Raw genomic sequence first — 19476 nt, 5'->3', positions numbered from 1 at the left:
TCTTATACTTAGTCCTGAGTACATACCTCGTTACAATATCTTCTTACCAGGAAGAAAAGCACACAATATTATCAGCCGTAAGGATTTGGAGTGGTTAGACTGATGCTAATACTTTGCCTCACGATAGTTCTCAAAAACTTCTATATAGTGGTAATGCTAAATTCTAAATAGTGGACGTAACTATTATCAATTATAATTAACAAAAAGTATATTTCAAAATAAAAATGTGTCTAACGTAACCCGAGTAAATCTCAACAATGACTCAAATGAAAAAATATTTGGGATCGCCCCCATCAAAAATTATTAAATTGACATTATGTAATTCGTACATATGTAATGAAAACATAAAATTTTATAATAAATTATTATTTGCGTGAAACATTATAATTATTATTAATTTGCAAAACGTTTGACATGATATGTCTGATAAAATAATATAAGAATTGACTAATTAATATGACTCATAATGTAAAATTCTAAATGTATAACTAACGATTGTACAACCATACCATTTTTGTAACATAATCTTGCAATCAATTATTATTATTATAATTTCCAAAAGAGTACCAGAGTAATGATAAAATTGGATTTGAAACTTTGTTAAAGATACAAATTCGCGTATAAGTTGCTCCACTCCCGTCAGCGGTTATGTGTTATCCTGGGGATCGTTATAAATCAAAATATGTTGTTCCTTATAAACATATTTCGTGTTTGTGTCGTGTCCTTTTTAAATTCGCATCTCACATGCTTAACGTATCTTGGTACCAGCTGGTAAAGTAACTTTCGATATAACAAGATACCTACTTATTTCTTATCAATAATAATAATAACGATTATAACAAAATCGACATAATTTCGCTATGGTTTAGGGTAGAGTTACTAAAGGCTTTTAAATACAAAATAAAACTTTTAGAACGCAAATACTTAACATATTTTACTGTTTTAGAAGACAGCGATGTCCTAGTTCAAGAAATCTATTATCAGAAGGTTTTCCAACCCACACCCAAAGAATACGAAAGACATTAGATAAAAAAACTCTTATCATTTAGTCAGACAAATAAAAATGATAAGTTTAAAAATCAGTTTATTATACGATTTTAAATAACTTTTGCTTGCAGTAATTGAATTGAACTAATAAAGAAAACATTTACGTTTAGCTATTTGGCAAGTTGAAAGTGCCAGCCCGGCGTAACCCTTTCTTTAAGTTGTATTAAATTCAATTTAACATTGAACTCCTTGGCGATGCTGAGGCGGCGACAGGTTGGATCGACTGACTTGACCTCAAGGGTCCGAATCTGAATTATTCCCCTTAATTATACGCAACAAACTTAACACGTGCCGCGACCGCGTCCACACTAAGCTACCACCAAGTGAAAATAAAATATTACTGAATTTCGGTACCATTCGGGTAACAGGCTACTCTTAATCAACATCATTCTTGAAGAGAATAATTTTGTTTTTGATTAATTATTTTATTTTTGACTAATTTGATTTTTTCTGTATCATTTTTAGTAATTAATTAATAATGGAAGATTTTTAAAATTAATTAACAAAAGAAATTTTATTTAAAGATGTTTTATATTAACCCGCAATGAAGTGTGCTTATATGTACAAAGTGAAGAACAATACAAGACGCAAAGTCACAACTTTTAGGCTTGTACTCCTTGAAGCCGGATTAAATTAACATTAGGTCCTACCCTCTCCGGCCCCCGCCAGTCCCCGGAACCTTTACCATTGTCCGAGTGGTGACCGTTGCGGAATCCTAATTAAAATTACAACATGTAAATTGTCTAACGTCTTGACTTTGTTTGTTTGGGAATTTACGTGTTGTTCAGAGGAGTCAACCTCTCCTTGAACGGCGTGAAAGGCCCTATTTGATTGCCTTTTTATTTCGCCTTGACTGGATCATATTCAGTCACAAGAACAGATAATGTAAGCTCCGTGTATCACAAAGCCATTTATCTAAATAATAATATTTTTATTAGTTTTAATTAAATTTGGGGATAATATGTATTCTAAATGTCCAATAAATTTTGCCGTATTATGTTCCGCTTTCAGTTTAAGTGCAAGTGTTTGTCGGCAGCCATGCAAGACAAACCGTAAGAGGATCCCTTAATTCAATAATTTCCTTCCATTAATAAGCGGCCATATTTGTCTTCACTAAAATCCAACCCAAGATTAAACCGACCACCCTCGCCTGTCCCTTGACCGATCTAAAGAATACGCCCAGTGTTTGATATGCGACGCTTTGTTAGCTCGTTTTGGGTTCTAAATAAACTGTTATTACGTAAAATACAATCTATGTACTCATTAAAACCACAATAAATCTAAAATAGAAAATTTATTTTTAAAATTATAACACAAAGGTTAGTTTGTTACGCTTTCATACAAGTCCGACGATATTTTATTATTGATAAAGATATGAATGATTATAGATGATAGTAGGTAATTGTGATAACGTTTTCGCTAAGAATGATAATCAGCTTAATTATGTTGTACTCCACTCCACTCCAATGGTACACGGACCTAACTGTTGGCCAGCAAAGTGTGTGCGAAGGAGGCGAGCGGCGTGACACCGCTTCGTTACGTGTCCGTTGCCGTAACGCCGCTATCCGTTACACTAAACATTATGTGTTTATATGTTTATGTATGGAGCTACTCCACATATAAATTGAATTATAATTAAATATTCATTTAAAAGATATCGTGATTTTAGATATTATTACACATTATACTTTGTAGGGGAGGTAAATGGTTTGTCTGTATCTATATTAAAGTATTTGGCGACCTTTTTAATTTTAATGATATACATCAGTCTATCAGTCTCGCCCCAACTCCTAAGCGCCGAAGCAGCATATCAGAGGACACAGAGCACGGTCAAGCCAATTAGCCGTTGACTGAAGGAGAGCTTTGATGTTGCGCACGCAGTGAGCCGAGACCTCTTACCTGAAGTATTCCTTTATTTTAATATTATTTTATTAGCAGTCAAAGTAACCGCAATTTTCACCAGAGTCCCGGGACTCTTCACTGCTCACGCGAGCGTGCATCAAATATAATTCGTTAGACTTTAACGAGCATAAGCTATTTATGTACCTGAGTGGATTTACTTCTCAGCAAATCAAATCTAGTATGGGATTATGAGGATAAGAGATCAATTAAGATTTGCCTTTATAATAATAAGCCTAATTTTCTACACACTACAGGCACACGAACACGTAAACAAAGCGGAAGTTCTCTGAGCTACCCCTCAAAAGTCGGTCCTTCCGACGCAAGACATTGCTGTGACACGCGCGGAAGTGCGCACGCCGCGCGGTCAGCTTCCGCCGCTTTGACCTGCGGAGCCCCGGACTAATTACTTACATTAAGGCGCTCCACACAACTGCGATGCATGCGTTTCAATGGTGTAATGGTAACTTTTCAAATACTCTAAGAGTATTAGATAATTAATTAATGTTTTAACTTATTTCGATGTCATGAAAGAAAAGTTGGTAAACAAATGATGAAACTCTAAACAAATTTAATAAATATTTTAAGAATAACTAATTTATAACATGTAAGAAGGTTTTTATATTGTAAGGGTTTAAGTTGCCATCGATAGTAATGCTTATGAAATGCATAGAATATTTTGTGTCGGGTGTATTTTTCCTAACCGAATAGAGTGTATATCGCCGAATCTGTTCCGATAAACGCTCCGAAACCCCTATTCCTGCGTAATAAAGCCGAAAATTGCTTGTTCCAGATGCACATAAGATGAAAGCCTACACGACGTCCTCTAGCAAAGGAAATCGTCTAAGAGCAGTTTTCGGTGACAGCAATTAAGGATGGCCAGAGGACATCTTTGTGTGTGTATTTGTTAGTCAAATTCACACTCGACTGCGGAGATAAGGATTTGTAATTATTTTGGTGCGCGAAATTAAACTAGTTTTAGGTAAATTTCTTAATGTTGTATAAATATTATAATAATTTCGTAATTTATGAACAGTTCCTTCCGCTTCCACTGAAGACATTTATTCTTTTAAAATAAAGAAGACTTTCCCCTATAAAGGCATTTTTATTTATAGAGAAGTTTGTAATAAATCTTTTGTGTCGTGCAGGGTACCTGTCGCGTGACACAAGGGCATGGGCCTCGGTGACCGTTTCCGCCACTTTGTCAAACTGCCCCCGCGCACTGGAGGGTTATGACGACACAATCACGGAACTCGCATTATGTTTGGAGGCTTTCAGACGCAAACAAAAATACATTCACCCCTCTATCGCATTCCATTTGCTATGATAAATTCTGTTTACATCATTAACATTTCAATAGATGAATTTCTTAAAATATTGTATAAGCAGATGTTAAACTAAAACCTAACGCTGTTGATTGCTAGAAGTAGTTTGTAAATTATAAAGTGTTGAGTCGTCATTAAAAGCACGTTCGGCGAGAGGACAGCCGTAACATTAAGAAACCGTTCTCGGACCTAGAGCGGGTGCTTATTTGCTTTAACTTTCAACTCCCCTTTACTTGATTGTTTGCTTGATACAGAGTGTTCCAAAGGCTTGTATAATAAAGCCATTATTAACCTTGAGCAATTTTAGTTAATTACTATACGCTTTTCGTTCCATACAATTTAAAAAAATACCCAATCTATTTTAAATTAAAGTATTGTAGTCGTCATTTAAAGCGGTCGTTCTTCATTAAAATATCAGCCTGTATATGAATTAGATCAAGTAAAATCAAGTATAGGTGAGGAGGTGGGGTCAAGTGGTCGAGGTGTTTAAACCTCGTCTTATGAGAGGTAAATTTTCCCTTCCCCCCTTCCGTCCCTAACAAGTGGACATAATGACCAAATGTTATTCCTTCTCTGCCTCGCTTTGTTTATCTTAACACTTTACTATTTGTTGATGTTTTAGTTAATGTGCGCTGTACAATGTTCATCTAATGTATGTACATCATTATATTAATAAAATAAATATATATTACAATATTATGGTCTTGTTTTAACTAAGATAAATATATCATAATTTATAAGTAAAGATAGTTAAACTTAACTTTATTCTAAAATAATGTCTGTTAATCGATCTAAGTAATGTAATCAATTAAAAAAAACATTAGTGCTTATAAAAAAACTTGCATATTAGATTAACTAATAATAGGTATTCAGCCTCCTGTGCCGCCGTCGACTTTTGCGGTCTGAGGCAAGCCCATTTCCTCGATGTGTATTCGATTCGATTCGATTTCCTCTATCGAACCTACGACCTCAGGGATGAGAGTGGAAATACTCAATGCTGACATAGATTATTATTACAGATATTAGATACAACGTAATCTTTGGATTGTAGATGATAAATCTAGTGCTGCAAAACCAACTTTCCGTTGCTCTTTTGAATTTGGTTATAATATTACAAAATCTATTTTTGGCAGAATATATGGACATAAATAAATTGAACCTAAATTGAGCAATCTGAATATTGAAGGGAAGTAATCAGCTTAATCAAACGCAAACTCTGCACAAGTCAGTAAGTGCAAGTAATTCTCGGGCAGGTTAAGTTAACGTAACCGTTCGAGTTCTAGAGCTCAGAATTTAATTAATCTGGTGAATAGTTGGCGTTAGCTACGGCCGAGCGGTCACAGACGATGCGGCCACCTTGCCTTGCACTTAGGGTGAAAGCTCCTTCTATGTTTAACTAATATTCATTGAAAACTGATTTATTTCTTATTCATGACGTCACTTACGTGATTTTTTAAATGACACATCTTCTAATGTGTTTATAATTCACAACTAAAATACTAGGCGGCCCGTACTACCTTTGAGTTTTGAGTTTCATTAGAAAAGTACACATCTTTCCCCTTCATTATATAAGTAAAGGCTTCATTAACTTGTCTATCGACCGATGCAGTTACCGTACATAAATGCTTGTCTTGCAAGACGCTGTAATTGATTAAGGAGAAAGATCTGAAACTTTGACTGGTCGCTCTAGAAACGCCGAATTTGAGTTACTCCATCCACAGTAGTATCTACAACACAAACAGACCAATATCTGGGCATAACTACTCGACTGCGCATGCTTATACAGTAAATGATGTGCTTAGAAAAGGCGTACAGTGTTAGAAGACGGAAAGAATTGGAATACTTAGCCAGTTAAGCTTTGGTAGGTACGATTGTTAATCTTTCGGATACAAGGATTATTATGAATAAAACCGAGTAACGGAAAACAACGTTGAACCAAACTCTCATAAAAACCGGACAATATGTATCAGACATGTAATAAAAGTGACCTTATAGGAATGCACGTAGGTCTATTACACGAAATAAATTATTTCCTTCTGATCACATGAATGCAGCACCCACCGGTCAGTTGGAAGTGGGCTGCGGCGTGTGGGCAACGGAAACTATACTTTACCTTTGCCTATTGAATAATTTACTCTTATTTTATAGCTAAATATCTATAAAGTTGGCATGGGCTATCAAAAACTACTGTTACTATAATTACTTTAAAACAGCCTTACATCTACATACATACTAAAAGAACTTTAATCAGAAATGGGCCCAATGAGGCTTTTTTGTCGTCAGTAACGCAGATTTTCTAGCTATAATCTAGACTAATCAAACATGTTGACTAATCAAAAATGTTACAAATAAAACTTTAATTAAAAAAAAGAAATCAAATCAAATTACAAACTGAAATAAATATAGAACATAAGACATGAGACATTGCAACTAAATTCCCAACACAGACGAGTGACGTTCCAAAAGGTAACATTTGCATTTTATCTTGAAAGACGTTTTAGCCTGGATGTCTCGAATTGGATCGTGTATTGACATCGTGCTTAAGAATACTATTACAAAAGCCAATTGCACTTACATTATTAATAATTAATTATTTTTACTTCCGAAGTTTAAACGTAGGACAAAGACGACAAGTAGATGTTTGTAATTGAAGTTATATTTATAGCTTTATGAGGTGTAACACATTCCGATGTATTCGTATTAGCTATTTTACTAACAGTTTAATAACAAAGTGTTTCAGGCTTTTGAGAATTGCTGACCGCAAATAGTTATTGTTGTCACATTATTACCAAAATAAATTTATTTTATCGATTTGGCAAAGTACTAATAGTTTGTATAATCTAACATTATTATTTATATCTAACAAATAAATATCCTATGAATTAAAATATTTTATGTCGACTACAGAAACATATGTACCTAACTAAGTAATAAAAAATGACGCTGACGGTTCGAGACTAGGCCTCTGACCGGCGCCTGCGCACAGATTCTCTTTGTTTAGTCAGACCACACGCGTGATGTCACCACGGCACTTAGTTCGACGCCATAAATAGAATTAACCACATAAAGGCCAGAACGGTGATCTAAATACCTACATTGAGCCGGTAAAGGTATGGAAAGTACGAATTCTTCAGCCCGCCTGAGCCCACGTTGCTTAACGGAAAATATCATTGGTTTAGCTGAACGTGAAGCTGGTTTTGTATCTGCTTATTTTCTGGGTCTGTATTTAGAGAAAGTCTCCATATAAACGACGGAAACGGGCAGGAAAAGTAACATTTAAAAACTCGCCTCTAGCTTTTTTAATAACTACATAACTTACTACTTAGCAAACAATATTACACACGTTCTTGCTAGGAGGAGGGACGCGTTCATTAGCGACGTCGACATTTCAGTGCAAGCGCAGAGTGTAATTAAAAAGAATGCGTTACGCCAATAAAACAACAAGTGTGTACCCGACACATGCGAGCCGTTCTCACGATCTACCTACAGAACGTAAATAACCACAGATTAATAAAGTGAAGAAGTGCCATATATCCAAAGCCCTATACCCATTTCAGTTCGACACCACAAAATGAACGGAAGCTATTCTAGTGATCTCCGCAGTTTATGGTCGATATAACACCTAAAGGATCTGCAGGTAACTTAACGCTTTAAGTCTTACTGATAAACCAATGACGTACGCACCGAAATGGTTCACTCGTATCTACATTAGCATAATCTGTGGCGCTTGATCACGGTACATCGAGGTCGCATGTGTGTCTGTGAATCACATCACACCGCACTCGACCGCCCGATAGGTGTTGGATAACTAATCATTAAACATCTGCTCCATACATTCCTCTCACGGCCCTATCATCTCATTAATATCGCTCTAATATTAACAATTATATGTTTCAATGTTCACGCAATCTGTGTAAGGTCTACTCGCGTTAATAAAACTCATAGTCAAACATTTACGAATATCTTTATAGAATACAAATGAGTACAAAATAATGATAGCAGGAAATATTTTCTGCAAAATATAAGCTAATGGAATTGATTAGCCGAGTGACGCCTCTAGTTTAATATCAAGTGAAATTGAGTCCACGTTCAAATGAATGTGAGAGATACCTCGCGACCACCACTTGAACCCACTCTAGCTAATTGAGAGTGAACGACCGACGCACGCGCATCTAGTGTCACCAAACTACTTTAAGTCGACGGGATATTGTAGAAAAGATGCACAACATAATCAAATTGTAATGCAAATCAATATCGGTACTAAATCATAATGGATACATATTGGAGCTATCAGTAAGTAAAAAGGTCCCGAAGTCCAATTGGTTCGGAAATATTTCAGTGGGCAGTTGGTTCCTTCTGGTGGTTTCCACAAATAAAACTTATTTAACTAAAAATAATTCGAAATATCGAGTAATAAATGCAATAACCATACCAAAAGCAATATTAAGTGCGCTTAACGATATCAAAACATAGTCCCACTACGTCTCATTGACGAAATGCACATGATATCGACATCTTTAAATGGATTCATTTTGCATCGATTAATGAAAACATTATTTTGACAGGACTACTTGGGAACGTATTAAGCGATAAATAGCACTTGGAGATGGTCATTGTACCTTCATGGTGAATATTTTGATGAAACATAAGTGATGTTTATAGACTGTCGTTACCGTCAATTAGTGATGTCGAAGGTGAGTCAGTGAGTACTGTTCCCACGTCGAGCAATTGCCCGAATTGAGCGCCGCCGTCGCCGGTCTGACCTCCACCACAGTTAATTGTACCCACCTAAACGAATACCAGCGGCTATAGAGTCGAAAGAAAGTTAACTATCTCAAGGATTTTCTGTGTGGAAATTATCTTGTAAGATTTGTTGAAGACATCTACAATTCTGAAAATCTTATAAAATATTTTGTAATTCTGATATTTTTATCATAATTTTAAAGGAATGTTAATAATTAGTTGATACAATTATGTTTGATATTTCTCTCGTTACATGTATAGATTGCTTATTCACAGTTTATGTTACAAAGCCCATTCTATGTATGTTCAGTCCATTCCATAAGTCACGCACCACATCTCAGCACTGACTCACTCTAATCAAGAACACGCTGTATCATTAACCACTTTATCCAACTGTGTACCACGCGAACGTGTTACGTAAATAGGTAAGATTATGACATATGTGTTTGATGAATGAAAACATATTAATTATTTCATTTTATTTTAAATTGATTGAATTAGGAATCTAACAATAAAAGTGGTAAATATAAAGAAACTTCAGTATACCACGATCAAACATAATCAGAATCCTCAGAATATTCTATTAAAATTTTCAAACCCCGGCGCTAAAAGATTCCTTCAAACAGAATTAAAAACCAAGCAATTACAGCAATCAAGGAAAACGGCATGATCTTAAGCGCTTCAATTTAAGAAAAATTCAAACAAATCCGAGGGTCGGGCAATCTGGCAGGTATTCGCAACAAATTGGCCTTAATAAAATACTCCTCCAATTAACGAGGCCTCTCGGGAAGCGGGAAAAATAATAAGAATCACCTTCTTAGATGGGAAGTGATCTGAGAGAAATTGTTCGTTTTAAAATTCGTCTTTGTTTTGATTACATTGTGGTTTTTATGTATTAGTGCTATCATTTATCAAAGTGAACTTAAATTTTAACGTTTCTACGTTTAAAACGTTTATAATACGTTATTCAAAGTAATATTAGTATTCAATATAAGAGAGTAATGCACATTTCTCATGACAAGATAAGCCCGTGATTAATCAGACAAGTCATCAAAGTTGGAAAGTAAACAGGTTCTATCGAAGATTGTTATCCATGGGACGCGAGCGCACTTGATTTATGCCAGCAGTTAATCCCGCTATTTACTAGTTTAGTGGAAGGTAAAATCGGCCTTTTTTCGTGGACCCTTCTTATCACTTTCCTAATTTAAGGGATAAACGGTTGCGATAAAATCAGCGTTTTTGTAAAATAATTTTAAATCGTGTGAATAAATTTAAACAATTAATATTTTAAAAAAATACACTCTCAACTCATTAAGTTTTATTAATTGAATACCGATGTTAAGTAGCTATAGAAACACTTATTTCATAAACATTAAGGTGTTTCGATATTGTTTAAATAAAACACCATTAGCTTTTACAATATTAGTATAACATTAGGTTATGCAGTACACTAAAACTACGAATCCACATCGCTTGTACCTTGTTAGGGCAGGCAGTTAAAGACAGTTATCAGTCAGGGCGGCGTACGGCGGGCGGCCACCGTCCTGCCGTAATTATCCGCATTACTTTTATTAACTAACTAGTGTATATTACCATTTATTATTCTATATTATGTAACTTTTAAATTACGGTAATTGTAAACTTCTTACATCTGCTGTTCGACAGCCTCATCCTCAAGTTTGACGATCCTCGTTAAAGAAAAAAACATAAAAATATAACATCAGATTTAAATTATATAACCAGTATAATAACAGTCTCTATTAAATGTGCTGCCCGCAGTGAATAGTATCAAAGCTAAGGTTCTATAAAATGTCCATTTATTGGTGGGATTCAATCGCTCCGCCCCGCGATAAACAAACACTTTGCACTTTTTTACATTTTACAACGGCCCTCGTAAACAGACCCAGAAGACGTGACTAGTCAGCGATTTTTTAACTAGTGATGGAGCCGTACGATAGTATATTATTCAAAATACCCATTTCTATCACATATATTATTGATATATGGTTAGATGACAAATGGCGTCGTAAACATGTTTTATAAAATTTAACTCAATTAAATAAATGGCCAAAAAGTTTCATGAAATTGGCCTATAGTATATAATCATCACGATATTTATTGTAATTAAGGAATTTAAAGTGTCTATAATTATTACATCGTATTTGACTTACGCGACTTCAATATATCATTAATTACGTCTATGACCATATGTTTCTACTTTAGTAGAAATGCTTAGTTTTGATTCAAAGTGTTTGTAGTTTGAATGGCTATTTTATTCATTCAAAAAGTATGGTCATATGACGATGGCGTCACGTGAACAAAATGCTGGACCAGATGATATCAGCGAGCGTCCCATCTCTACATTCCTCTATTTGCATTTCGCTTCGAGCTCCGGACTTTATGTCCTTCAGGTAATAACCTCTTTGATGGACATGGCCAACCCACATTGTGTAACCAGCCAACGAAACTCATACCCTTTTCCCTCGTAACAAGCTCTACACTTAGTGCAACCGAGTGCTGGTTTTCAGACAAGGGTTGAAGATAAAAGTAAACGGATTATTGCTAGCCGTCTCGGATCTGTTTGTGCGACGATATGTTCTTGTGCTATAAAGCGCACTTTAGCAAATAGGAGAACGAACTCATTATGAAAAGGTTCTAAATATATTTACAAATTCCAAACAATATATAAAAAACCGGTTATACTGATTCAAAATATTAGTAATTATTCAAAATATAAGCCGTCTCTAAATAAGCATGACCTCCATCTCCGATGACCATTCATGTCAACCTGACATTTCTGCCACTCGACACGTACTAACTACTAACACGACTAAAGAGCCTATAGAGCCATTTTGGTTACCTTATGAAAATTTGACTAATAAATATTTGCATTAGTATCGTAGTAAAATAATGAAAATACTTATGCATAGTCATTAGTCAACGTATAAGTGTATATTTCCTAATTACGTTCAACACAAAAAGTTTAGTTTGAGTTCGAGTCTATGCGAGTCCTGTGATGTCAGTGGTTTCGCGCAGCTCTCGATACCGACAGAACTGTGCTTCTAAATCTGTCCTACTCCAGCCCACTGCAAAACTGATTGATTTATTGCACCTAAACGATGACACAAACAGAGCCTACATCCACCTGAGAACTAATCTCTTGTCTAATATTATCGAATTAACTAAATAATTATTTTCTAATTGTTTGTTCATAAATCCAGAAACAAATATTTTCAGTAAATCAAAATTGTTATTAAATTGTTTGTTACGAAAGAGTTGAGAACCCTACAAGTATGTACTTAAAAGGGTTTCCAAATCTTACACAAAGTAATGCTTATATAAGAATAAAACATTTTTATTTGTACAATAATTTTCTCATTATGACTGTATAAACTAATATTTAAAAGCTTTTCTTATAATTAATGTACTCGAATAATGAAAATATAAAGAACGTTCGGAAGTATTCGATTGTACTGTAAAAAATACTAAATGTTTAGTTTTAGACACCATTCATTTAATCTAAAAGTATTTTCTTTCAGTTTATACCTATCATGTTTGTTATCAATATTTATTGGCAAGACAGTCATCGGCCCATTAGCTCAGTTGGTTAGAGCGTCGTGCTAATAACGCGAAGGTCGCGGGTTCGATCCCCTCATGGGCCAATGTTCATTTTGTTTATTTTTTTCTTAAATAATATCATATATGTAGTTTAAATATTTCCAGTTACAAATTAATAATAATACATTTTTATTTTAAATAACAAATTTTCATGGTTCGTATAGAGGCTAGTCCATACAATCGGGAAATTCCTATGGCATCCTGGTGACGGAAATGAATAGGAAGAATATTTAAAATAAGAACTTCAATATACTGTATTTGTGTCAGTGTTTTATGTTGTGTGAGAGGTGTCTTGTTTTTCGATATTGTTGCATTATCGTTTTCTTTAATATGTTTATTTCATAAAAAAATATTTTCATAGACTGATGAATGACTCTTAGCATTAAAATATCTACTTTACGACACCAATTACAAAAATTATATCTACAAATAATAAAAGTAAATAAGTGTCCATAAAACAATCATGATTAATCTCTACACAAATACGCTATCTTTGCCACAGATATCTGCCGCTGTTTAATCTGCGCGAGTTATTATCTATGGATTTATCATTATCTGTGGAAAAGCGTAAAACTCACGTACAACTTCTCGAAACGAGAGCTAATTACTCATTAGGCTCCTTTCGTGAAAATACACTTACCTTAAAAAAGAAAATATTACCGATATTCTATAGCGAATTTATAATAAAATCTTTATAGATGCAAAATATACTATATATATATTGTGGATTTAATAGAATATAATCTGATTAAGGTGTAATTTGGTGTGAATTCGTCGCAACGACGCGGAGGACAATAAATGCGCTTTAGTAGGCCGCTCATAAAAATATAATTCAGTTGGGCCCTCTTGTAATTACGCTCACAATCAACGCGTGTCGTTATCATTCAACTTTAGATGACTTCCGACTGGTAGCGGGAAGCTGTTCATCATCAAGCTTTGTCTGCTTTCTATATAAAATAAAAATAGTTTCATAATTACTATTTTAATAATTTAAATTCTATAGAATATGAGTATTAGAAACACAGAATGCTTGCCATGTATTAAATTTTACTATTAAAAACCTAGATTAACTATATAAATTTAATAATTTCGTTGAAAAATTATCTAAATCAATAAAAAAAAACGTTTTCAGTAAAAAGCTTAATAATCCGCTTAAAGTAAGAGCACGCAATGGTAAGCTGCGGTTTACTTTTGGAGCTTAAGTGTCATTAGAATATTGCCCGATTACTCCCAGAACGCGTATTTTTAGCTCCGCACCGAGAGTTAATGCGAAAAGTTTAAATTGAAATTTGATCGGTCGCCATTTCGCAACCGGCCGAGCCGTCATTAAAACAAGAAAACCTTGTAACGAAACAATCCCATGTGTAATTTTATTTCACTCATTAGTTGCTTTATTAGATTTATTGCTTATCATCTGTCTCGTCATTCAAGACTCACAACTCAGTTGCCACGAAAGCTACAACTAATGCGTTTAATAATAATGATGTTAAAACAACATTCAAATGCCGCGGTAAATCCAACCGTTACAATTGAGCAGGCGACGTAATCCTCACTCATTGTGCGTTCGACTCGACGAAAATGGCGGACAATCGGCCACATGGCGCAAACGTGCGCATTAACATAATTGAATATTCTATTGTACGTGTCTAATGCATTTACCTGACTAGCGCTTTCGTCGCTTTCATTTAAACCAGTCCGTTGGACGCCTTTTCCAGCAGCGCTACACATACAGGCCTAGATAGGGTTACCTGTGCTCGGGGGTGGTAATGCGCCATCTGTCGTCAGAACAATGCACGGATTTATTGTCGCGAATGCTCACGGGCGCGGGGCCGAAGGGGAATCACTTTTTTGTCGGCTATCAAGTTTCCATTAGCTAATTTCATATCGATTCCGCACCGACGGTGGAACTTTCACCGGGATTCACAATTGATGGATCGTTTTTATTCGAGTCCAACTGCGAACTTCGCAATTCCGTTTTTTACGAACGACGCTTTGTGGCTCGCGTAATTTAATCTTGCGATTGTAAAACAACACTCATAGATATACTTTTCGGTCATAACATTATCTCCTTTAAATTAATTTAAGAGTTATTGTATTAACTTTTCAATAATCAAACACTCTGCAGTAAGAAACACATGTTTCACCAAGTTTTTAAATAAACATATATTTGTATTTATACATGTATACCTACTAAACTAGCGTAGAATATTGTAGGATATTAATGCTGCCACAAACAATTTCGAATGTAATTCAAATATTCGCACATTTCACAAGTTCTATAATAGGATCTGTGCATTTATATTAATTGAAAACGTTAAGCGAAATTGTTGCAATCATCAATATCGGAGGGAAAGTTCCCTCGCAAACATCTGCATTATCTTACCTTGCGTCCCTCACGATCAGGCGCACGTCCATTACAACTGCATTCACCCTTTTATCCGTTCAACTATTCACTTTACTGCCATACAATAAAGTATAATTTTGCTGTTTATCAGTCTGTCTAGCGAAACTATCCAATACGACCCTGAATTCATGCAATTTGAGTTTAAACACGAGGTGTTCGAGTCCAGTTTGGCGTGAGTTGATGCCGAAGAGCTCACCGTTTAAGCCAAGAGGGTAGTTCACATGTTGGCGGTGCAATTTATCAAATTTTATACGTGAAGGGCACCGACATGTGCCCGGATGGCGCGGACAATTGCTCGATGCGGAGGGCGCTGCCACAGAATATCTACAAGAGTTGCGCACGGAATACAGAGTATCTCTCCTAAAGAGCATCGTTAGAAGGCCAAAGATCTAATATTCACACGTTATTCTAAAGTATTTCTCGTTGAATTAGATAAAACCGTTGTTATTGTATTAAAAAAAAATATACTTTTCATTGTTTAGCATTAAAGTTGTGTGCAAAAGCGGCGTGATTCTCAGCCCTACGGCACGCTACTGTGCCGCAAAGTTGGAATTAAATATGGGCCGAGGTAATGGATTAGCAGATGAGGCGAGGCACCTCCAGCAATCAGAGCCGCCAGATGCGCCTCTAATGGCAAATGGAGATGTGGTTACGTGTAATGCGATCCGCGTGCACACTGCGCGATATTACATTTCGCGTTTTCTATTATGAGAATCGCTAGACCACACGTTAGCAAGGTGTTCATGTGTATACTTACCTATAGCAATATAGGTGTTTTTTCGTAACACATTTTCGTAGCTTTTCGTAGCAAATCGCTACGGGTGGTCTTTGAATACCTACGCAATACAATGACTTTGAAACCAAAACTTTTTGAAGGCTTCGTATCTTATATAATTTAACTTTTGAACTCATCTAAGAAATAGGGGATTAGGATAAAAGCTTATTAAATTGATATATACTCTAAACCGTATACGACGACATCGTTTAGAACAACATACCGGTTATATGGACCAAAATCAAAGGTCCCGGCGTATAAAGTATTAGGTAGTTAATAACAAAGTCATCGGCTGTTTTTACGACTAAATTGGAGTAGTTCCTTCGATCTCGTGATAACAGATTTTGACTGTATCACTAAATCTTACTTCAATCGCAGATAATGGTATATTATATGGGTATAACAAGACTACCTTCAATGATCTAATGATTATAAGTTTAAAGGTATATCCTGACGTGAGCAATCGATCAAGTGAGGTGACTTTGCGGCGTCATTACACTACCACGTGCGCCCGCACTCAAATTCTGTTGTATCTGTATGTTCTTCTGTTGTACCGACCACACACAAACCTAACCATTGATTATATTTATATATTTAAAATATCACAATTAATTAAAGGAATAAAGACATCTTGAACAATACTTCAGGTTTCAGGCCAGCCCAGCTAGAACCGCTGAAAATGTGAAACGTTCCATAGTTTATTAATAAATCAACATCAATTGATTTTTCATATCATTCAAACTCTACCTATGCTTGTAGTTGGGACGTAAATTCTAATGAAAGCTGCTAAATAAGCACTTATATTGTGGACGGTACCGTTTTACCTATTCACGTGAGTGATGGATTGCGGCGTCGATTAGAGCCGAGCTGACCTGCCTTCATACCCGCTAATGCCCCTCGGCTACACGCTGCTTCTACGATATTACTGACCTTACAACTCATTTAATATAATTCCTAATTATTCGTACTGCAAGAGCGTACCAAAATAACTATTTATGACAAAAATAAATCTGATTTCTATATGAGTAAACTATATTTAACTGGAGTAAAAAGTTGTACGAAGTTATAGGGATTTTTCTTGGGCTTTCGACTCCGCTAGCAAATTTTATGTATGCTGTTGTTCGCATCAGGTGTCAAGCTGTCAAACGGACAAGGGTCATTACTTATGGCAATTAATATCCACGTGCTACCCCCATACCCGGGTTTCAGGGTACTAATAACCGGCTGACGGAAACGGCTTGCTTATTTTTAATCTTACTCAATGCCTCGTACAAGGGATTTTTACCTATATGCAGAAGTACTTTGGTCGTGACTTCTGGGTTTGGATTAATTATATCCTTTAATTACATTTTTGATACTATTATTCTATTGAATCTCTCACTGAAGTGGTAAACAAAACAAATCACTGTTTCGAATGCCTCAGCATAAATTGAAGGTGTGTTACGGGATGTATCCTGATGCAGTGTATAATCGGCAGTGGTTGATGGCGGCAAATAGTTCAGTACCTGGCAGTACTAAATCAGCACAGTAATGTCGACGTGACGGTACCTAGGGCCCAGTTGTCGGATCAAACAGTAATTAATCTCTGCCCCTCTGATCTCCCCCTCCTCCTCCCGACGAACCGGCGCCGAACGAATTTCACCTGACCACTCTTGATAGATACAGTCAGAAAATCAAGCGCTGCTCTGGTCTGGTTTTCATTAAAACAAATAATAAATAGTCCATATGTATATTATACAAAACTAATTCATTAACATTATTATGTCCGGTAGACCACAGATGGAAACGAAGACATAAATATCTCGTGAGATAACCATAGAAGGCGTTATTCAATTTTGAAAATGCAGCGTGTCACATCACGTAATGCACGCGGGAGTGCGGCTAAGAGCTGTATTAAGACGTCACACTGCAGTTAGAGATGCAATCGTTTCGCACTAACCTCGCTCGCAACTTTGATTAGGCTGCGAGTGCTATCAGCTCACTCTTTGGAAGTAATTTAAAGAGTTTTGTTGAATATATCAATTGATTGTTTCGTCTTCTTTTACCCTATTTAGTAGACGTTGTGTGGGCTTTCGTAAATTTTCGAGACCAAATTCTGCTCACAGACCACTGTAGATGACCTACGCCTGCCCAAAAGATATCTAAACCAAAGAGGTTATAGACTTAATATCCTATATAAATTTATTTTTTTGGTGAAATTAGAGGTTTTATGTAAACTGCGTCGAATACCAAGCAAAGTCTTGGCAAAAGGACGATGTGCGCCCGTTGTGCTACAACACAAGTTGGAGGTGAAGCTTTCATATCGCTGTGAGGGATGATTTATCGAGTGATCACCGAGAGACCATATGGCTGCGAGCTGAGACAATTCTATTAGCCTTTGGACGGTTTAGCTGAGATAGCAGTTCTTTAAATACGTGTGGTATGTATATAACATATTTTCGTATGAAACCGTTTTCAGTCCTTATTTAAATGTAAACAATAAGTGAAGAATTAAAGTTTAAATACTACTTTATAATAAATTTAAAGCAACGACAAACGGGAGTGTATTAAAATTCAAGAGCAAATTGATCACGTGCGTCGTTATATCCGTTAGTAATAGCGAGGTTACACGTAGCCGTTATGACGTCATAAACTCTACCGTTATGAGATCTCCGCAATAAAACCTACTTCATAATGCACTTACTTTGCATAAATATTTAATAAATAATTATAAAACACACTGTTTTTAGGTTGCAATCCCCTACTTAAATTTATATCATTTAGATTAGAAAATATTATCAGGCATGGAGAAAGAAAAATGGGATCTAATCACGCAAAACTGACGGTACACTTTAAAGTATGTATTTCAAATCGGAAATAAAATAATGATTCATAATAAGTCAGTGGACATTAACTTAATTACCCAATAGTGTATAATAAATAAGATTCGGTGGTCGAGCCGAGACGTTGAAGAGGACCGAGATTTCAATTTATAGTTGTCAACCGCTATACAACGTATTTAGGAATAAATTGTAGAATGTATAATCAGTAGATATGTGATTAATCTAAATTTACTCTGTAAGAAAAACTTAAAAATAAGTTCTTGTAAACGTAAAATGTCAGGTATCGTTTTTAATGTATTTACATACAAAAACCTTTCTGGTATTCAGTATTGTAAAAGAATTATCAATTTTTTTCGACTGTAATAAAACAAAGTTTATGAACGTATATAAACGCAAACTGCAAACACAGGATGCTCATCTGACGTGAATGATAGACACTCATGTTGCCAGAAGATTCGCAAGTAAGTTGCCGGCCTTTTAAAAATTGGTATGCTCTTTATACAAGTCGAATTTGTTCGAAAATACTTCTACGGGTAGCTGGTTCGTGCTCGCTGGTGGCAGAAAGTGCCTGGTGAAATTTCAAAATCTGCCTCAACGGCGGATGAAGAAACTCAGGCGCAAATATTATTCCGAACAATTCCTCTGAATATTCTTCTTGAATACGGTTACGTGAAAAGAGCTGGTACTGGGGAGCTCCTGCGCAGAGGTTTCTTTTGATAGAATGGGGCAAACGGGCCCCATCCCAACCCATCTGATGTACAGTGATACTGCAGCCCATGGACACCCTCGATGCCAGAGGGCTCACGAGTGCGTTGCCGGCGTTTAAAGAATTGGTACACTCTC

The 19476-nt window shown here is 35.7% G+C and overlaps 1 non-coding gene across 1 annotated transcript; it reads left to right on the top strand.

Moving 5' to 3' along the window:
• Positions 1 to 12602: 12602 nt before the first annotated feature.
• Trnai-aau lies at positions 12603 to 12676 on the top strand. Its single transcript has one exon. It is a non-coding gene; the product is annotated as a tRNA-Ile (tRNA).
• The last annotated feature ends 6800 nt before the right edge of the window (positions 12677 to 19476 follow it).

The sequence above is a fragment of the Pieris brassicae genome, chromosome 1, assembly GCF_905147105.1.
Source record: "Pieris brassicae chromosome 1, ilPieBrab1.1, whole genome shotgun sequence".
NCBI classification, from domain to species: domain Eukaryota; kingdom Metazoa; phylum Arthropoda; class Insecta; order Lepidoptera; family Pieridae; genus Pieris; species Pieris brassicae.
The sequence above is the reverse complement of the archived record's forward strand: the minus strand, read 5'-3'. Positions and strand labels throughout refer to the sequence as shown.